This window comes from Panulirus ornatus, chromosome 10 (genome assembly GCF_036320965.1).
Source record: "Panulirus ornatus isolate Po-2019 chromosome 10, ASM3632096v1, whole genome shotgun sequence".
Taxonomy (NCBI): Eukaryota; Metazoa; Arthropoda; class Malacostraca; order Decapoda; family Palinuridae; genus Panulirus; species Panulirus ornatus.
In genome coordinates, this window is record NC_092233.1 from 17,769,006 (window position 1) to 17,776,423 (window position 7,418).

A 7,418-nucleotide genomic window follows, 5' to 3' on the forward strand; every position below is an offset into this window, starting at 1 on the left:
TATGTCTATACAAGAATTCACTTTATTCTTACTGTCCTCCAGCAGATAACCTCGCCATAAAACATCCCTGCTATCTGTCCTTCCCAAGGTACCGGCCATTGCAACCAAAACCACGCCAATACTGGTTACCACAACCACAGGAAGGCTATACATCGCCAACACATTGAACCCCACGACCCCACAAATGCAAGCACCACAACCACACAAATATGAACCGCTACAACCACACGAACATCCTGGACGCACCATAGGACAAGTCCCAGAACCTCACGAAATATCGCCACGAAAACTCACATACACACACGAATAATGACTACCGCAATCACACGTAGTCAATCACATTATCAGTAGCCACCCAGCCACAACAAGCTGGGGGGTCACCTTGATGCACACACGAACTCTTATCACCTTCACAAGAATACTAACGACCACGAACGCATGACCGGAGACCACTTGACACGAATGCTGGCCATCACAAGCTCTGGTGTCCACAAACATCATCACGGGCTGCGTCATCCCGCCCCTGGGTGGCAGTAGCAGTAAGCACATTCCAGTATTCCAAGTCAATCATCCGCTAACACCCCCACCCCCCCACGCAACGACTTCAGTCCCCCCCCACCTACATCCTACACATCATCCCCCCCCCCCTCCTCCGCCACACCACCCGCCTCCTTCAACCACGCTTGCCACTGGTCCCCTCGTCCTCTTCCTCGGCAGCGCTTGCGCCCGTCCGCCCCCCTCCAGCGCTCTCTTTGACCCAGTAAGGTCGAACCGAGTGGCGCCCGAGACGCTGTCGGAGGCAGGCGTCCTCGCTCCGCTGTGGACATACTCCCTGGCTCCCTCCAGTGTTCTGGTGTTTTCAGTGGTGACCCGACAAGAAGAGAGAGCGGAGAGGGACTCCCTGAGGCTGTGTGTTCAGTAAGTACTACTGTCCTTTTCGTGCGGTTAGTGGCAGGCGAAGAGAATCCCCGCGTGAGGGCGTTGGGAGGGGTAATGACCCACCTCTCTGGGACGTGTGGTGGTGATGGGAGGGCGTACGTGGGGGGTGGCAGAAGGCGTGGCACATTGTACGTGGTAGACGACCGTACAGACGTAGGGTCCGGGCCAGTGTTGCCAGTCAGCAGGCCGGTGCAGCAAGGCGTTTACTAAATGCGTCGTCACTTGTAAATGGCACGGGTGCAGGTGGTGTAACAGTCGCCGGAGAATGTAATCCAAAAAATGTAATGGGTAGACTAGCAACATGGAAACACCGCACGTTCAAAATGATTACAGAACCTAGCAACAAAACGTCTTCGTTAATTATGTAATACGAGTAATAAAAGAGCATAACCGTACATAGGAATTAAACTGTGACAGACAGAATAGCTTGCACTGCTGACAGAACGGACAGGTAACTGTTGACAGGTCTGATAGGTAACAGCGAGACGGTGGCGGCGGCGTGCTGCTGCTAGTGCGGGCTATTATGACGTCACAATAGTACATCCTCTATGGGGAGCTCGGGGAGGTAGCGAGCCTCCCAGCAACAGCAGTTACCGCTACCGTCCGGACCCCCACGCTCGCTTAGAGACCACGCACACGCCCGGCGAGGCCTGGATGACGCACAAAAAGTGAGTCGCATTTGTTTTGTTACGAAAATAACGACTGTGTTAAGATACTTGAGGCAGTGGAGGTTAGGTTTTTGTGAACTGTTAACGGAAGGTTTTTAGACGCTACCCACCGCGTGCTTCGTTTAGTAGCCCGCTGCCACAGCACTTCCCTCCCCACACTTTCTCCTGTTCCCAGTGTGTAAGTATGTGGCCTCAAGGTGTGACCTTGGCCGTGACCTTCGGAGGACAAGATTCCAGCGCGGGGACTCTAGAGGACATGTGAAACGGGGCTTGTCATGCAATACCTTAACTATAGCTACTGGAACTACGTTTGTTTACGTAAATAGATACACTGTGATGCTGAAACGGGTAACTTATATTTGTAAAATCAGTGGAGACAGTCTATATATTTTTATTGAATGATTCGAGATTACTGTAGCGTTTACCGTATACACGAACAGACACCAACTGGTTTAACACGCCATGTCTTGTGGTTGAAGCGTGTCGACTCCCAACCTCTGGTACTGTTGTGGATCGATTCCACCGTAGCCTTGCGCGCCAAAATTCGAAAATGATCATCCTTTTCCTGGAGTGCTTGAAAGACTGTTCGATTGCATGCACACATACACAAAACCTGGCTTCGTTTCGTGAGGGGACACGAATAGGACCGTGTGGATAATCTTGAGTTTAAAGTACGCGTCCCTTGCAAATGTATTGACGTTAGCCGTGGATCCAGCGCGTGGGTCTTGCCGCGTTTAATGTCAGGGGTGAAAAAGAGAGAGGGAGAGAGAGAGAGAGGGGCTCCTGCTCGCCCACCCCCCCTCCCCCCGCGTGTTTGTTTTCCTCTGGTACTCAAGGATCAGTAGCTTCCCGCAGAAGTACTGGCAGTCACTGATGCACGTCCATTTGCACATGTTAAGACATAAAGTGCTTTCATCAAATTATTTTTCAGCCTATTAGTGATGGTATATGTGCCTACTTCTATCGCTCCGTCACGCCAAAATTTTCCAGAAATGTTGATATGTACACGTTAGCTGTTCAAACTCGTCCGTTATTGTACCAGACACTAATAATACTTTTATTACTCTTCACATCTTTATCCGAGAATTCATGTATTTCTGTGGTGTTTGTGTGATGACCACAGATGGTTATCAAGGTTGTCATTTAGTGACCACAGCTGTTCTAGGATCTCAGGAGTTTTAAGACACAAGAGCCTTGAGTTTTTCGAAAATAATACCGACCCACCGTGTTACTCCAGTGTTTCCGCAGTTTTTATTTACCTTCGTAGCTTTTATCCGTGTCACTGCCATTCCTTCTCAAGTATGTACCACCATCAAGTGTCATTAAAGTATAGAATGGCTGCTACATTCTCCCTAAATTATAGCCCATTATCCTCATACATTACTGCGTGCTCTGCCTTGAAACACTGAAAGCACAATGTTTTACAACTTGTCAACATAGTAAATCTATTTTTGCGTGCTTGGTAGTACAAATATTGATGTAAAATACATCTTTACATCTGGAGATGAAACTGAGTAAATGGATGCTCGAAAGCATTGGGTTCGGCGTAGTAGCCTTTAACTTGATCAAATGCATTACATTTTCTCACGAACCATCCGAGTTCTCTTTGGTTAATGAGTTCATGAACGACTCGCGTCCTGTACGACAACTGTAACCTTCGCTGCCAGGCGCTACGCCGTTTTCTATTATTAGCGATCCTTTTCAGGAAGCTTGGCTAATACAACCTACTGTACGAGAATATTTCCCGGCCTTCAGCGTTAATCGATGTCAAAATTAATAGTTCTCACAAAAGGAAGGAAAACTGACGAAGATTTAATACAATCATTTCAAATCAAGCGAGAAATTCCACACGTCCCTCAATGAACGAAACCGTGTCCGGCTCCTCTCTTCAGTTCTGTTTACTTGGCGGAAGCCTGAATGTATGTACCTCATGAACTGTATTCGTCTTTGAGAGTGAGGAATGGCTGTGTCTGTGGCGCATCAACGTACAGCTAGACTGTGTCTTGATGATACATGTGACGGTACGGTGATATAAAAGTCTTATGCTCACGTACAACGAATTGTTGACCGTTGTGTAAGGTGTTGTCGTGTGGTGAATGGCCGGATGGTATTACATGCCGGGTGGTAACACGTCACTGTGCCTCCCTGTAACTCAACGGTAGCGTTATGTCCTGTAACAGGATTCCATGCATTACTTCACGGATATCTGACACGCGTTACTCTCTTGTTTTACTTATGTAAGTCACTTGATTTACTGGTCATTTGCGTCCAGTCGTTGTAAAACGATAAACTGGTTAACGTTGACGTCGAGTTATGCCTTGCCTAAAAAGTAGCCTAGCATGCCCCACCTTCGTCCCAAGGACCCACCAGATGCGTCTCTCAGCGCTGCCAAGTTTGCGATGCACTTTCCTCCTGAGAGCCTGCGCCCAGAGGCTCCTCTCATCTTACTTTTTTGACTGCTGCGTGACGTCATACCCCCACTACTTGAGTGGGAGAAAAAGCTTTTAAGGCACTCGTCTCTCTCTCTCTCTCTCTCTCTCTCTCTCTCTCTCTCTCTCTCTCTCTCTCTCTCTCTCTCTCTCTCTCATAATACCCTCCAATAGCCAGGATTCGAACCCACGACCTTTTGCCTGGTACTGTTAGCATCCTGGCAGTTGGAGGGTCTTATGTGTTCTATGAAAGTGCGCGCTCATATGCACTACATTCGTGTTTACATATATATGTATATATATATATATATATATATATATATATATATATATATATATATATATATATATATATATATATATATTCGTCAGATTTTCACTCACCTTTAAGGAGACAGCTTCTGTCCTGGGAGGCCATTAACCAGACCGGTAACCCTTAACAGCCGAGCCAAAGAGGCTGAGCCTTGAGCACCCATGCATGGTTATGCACCGTCGTACTCAAGGACCGCATCTACGTCCTCGACACGTTCTTACTAACTTAAGTTTTCATCGGGTTTTATTAAAGTTGAGACACATTCTTGAATCTCAAGCATCATCCCTTCTCTGAACACAGGACAACTTTAACCAACACAGTCAACAGCACTCTCCATACATCAATATCTCGGGTCATTATAACACACCACAGTTCCTCATACACGGTTAGCAGCACCATCCATACATCAATATCTGGGGTCATTATGACACATCACAGTTCCTCATACACGGTCAACAGCACTCTTCATACATCAAAATCCCGGGTCATTATGACACATCACAGTTCCTCATACACGGTTAACAGCACCATCCATACATCAATATCCTGGGTCATTATGACACATCACAGTTCCTCATACACGGTCAACAGCACTCTTCATACATCAAAATCCCGGGTCATTATGACACATCACAGTTCCTCATACACGGTTAACAGCACCATCCATACATCAATATCTGGGGTCATTATGACACATCACAGTTCCTCATACACGGTCAACAGCACTCTTCATACATCAATATCCCGGGTCATTATGACACATCACAGTTCCTCATACACGGTTAACAGCACCATCCATACATCAATATCTCGGGTCATTATAACACATCACAGTTCCTCATACACGGTTAACAGCACCATCCATACATCAATATCTGGGGTCATTATGACACATCACAGTTCCTCATACACGGTTAACAGCACCATCCATACATCAATATCTGGGGTCATTATGACACATCACAGTTCCTCATACACGGTTAACAGCACCATCCATACATCAATATCTGGGGTCATTATGACACATCACAGTTCCTCATACACGGTTAACAGCACCATCCATACATCAATATCTGGGGTCATTATGACACATCACAGTTCCTCATACACGGTTAACAGCACCATCCATACATCAATATCCCGGGTCATTATGACACATCACAGTTCCTCATACACGGTTAACAGCACCATCCATACATCAATATCTGGGGTCATTATGACACATCACAGTTCCTCATACACGGTTAACAGCACCATCCATACATCAATATCTGGGGTCATTATGACACATCACAGTTCCTCATACACGGTTAACAGCACCATCCATACATCAATATCTGGGGTCATTATGACACATCACAGTTCCTCATACACGGTTAACAGCACTCTCCATACATCAATATCTGGGGTCATTATGACACATCACAGTTCCTCATACACGGTTAACAGCACCATCCATACATCAATATCTGGGGTCATTATGACACATCACAGTTCCTCATACACGGTTAACAGCACCATCCATACATCAATATCTGGGGTCATTATGACACATCACAGTTCCTCATACACGGTTAACAGCACCATCCATACATCAATATCTGGGGTCATTATGACACATCACAGTTCCTCATACACGGTTAACAGCACCATCCATACATCAATATCTGGGGTCATTATGACACATCACAGTTCCTCATACACGGTTAACAGCACCATCCATACATCAATATCTGGGGTCATTATGACACATCACAGTTCCTCATACACGGTTAACAGCACCATCCATACATCAATATCTGGGGTCATTATGACACATCACAGTTCCTCATACACGGTTAACAGCACCATCCATACATCAATATCTGGGGTCATTATGACACATCACAGTTCCTCATACACGGTTAACAGCACTCTCCATACATCAATATCTGGGGTCATTATGACACATCACAGTTCCTCATACACGGTTAACAGCACCATCCATACATCAATATCTGGGGTCATTATGACACATCACAGTTCCTCATACACGGTTAACAGCACCATCCATACATCAATATCTGGGGTCATTATGACACATCACAGTTCCTCATACACGGTTAACAGCACCATCCATACATCAATATCTGGGGTCATTATGACACATCACAGTTCCTCATACACGGTTAACAGCACCATCCATACATCAATATCTGGGGTCATTATGACACATCACAGTTCCTCATACACGGTTAACAGCACCATCCATACATCAATATCTGGGGTCATTATGACACATCACAGTTCCTCATACACGGTTAACAGCACCATCCATACATCAATATCTGGGGTCATTATGACACATCACAGTTCCTCATACACGGTTAACAGCACCATCCATACATCAATATCTGGGGTCATTATGACACATCACAGTTCCTCATACACGGTTAACAGCACCATCCATACATCAATATCTGGGGTCATTATGACACATCACAGTTCCTCATACACGGTTAACAGCACCATCCATACATCAATATCTGGGGTCATTATGACACATCACAGTTCCTCATACACGGTTAACAGCACCATCCATACATCAATATCTGGGGTCATTATGACACATCACAGTTCCTCATACACGGTTAACAGCACCATCCATACATCAATATCTGGGGTCATTATGACACATCACAGTTCCTCATACACGGTTAACAGCACCATCCATACATCAATATCTGGGGTCATTATGACACATCACAGTTCCTCATACACGGTTAACAGCACCATCCATACATCAATATCTGGGGTCATTATGACACATCACAGTTCCTCATACACGGTTAACAGCACCATCCATACATCAATATCTGGGGTCATTATGACACATCACAGTTCCTCATACACGGTTAACAGCACTCTCCATACATCAATATCTGGGGTCATTATGACACATCACAGTTCCTCATACACGGTTAACAGCACCATCCATACATCAATATCTGGGGTCATTATGACACATCACAGTTCCTCATACACGGTTAACAGCACCATCCATACATCAATATCTGGGGTCATTATGAC

At 45.7% G+C, this 7,418-nt stretch overlaps 1 protein-coding gene across 2 annotated transcripts in view; it reads left to right on the forward strand.

The window, feature by feature from the left end:
• The first annotated feature begins 771 nt into the window (after window positions 1-771).
• LOC139750815 (uncharacterized) overlaps window positions 772-7,418 on the forward strand; it is a 179,504-nt gene continuing 172,857 nt past the window's right edge. Inside the window, exon 1 of one of the 2 annotated variants that reach the window (XM_071665581.1) lies at window positions 772-918. The gene's annotated coding sequence lies outside the window, so the exon portion shown is untranslated. Of the gene's footprint in view, window positions 919-1,559; window positions 1,608-7,418 lie in introns of those variants that run through there. The other variant, XM_071665582.1, reaches the window with a different exon arrangement.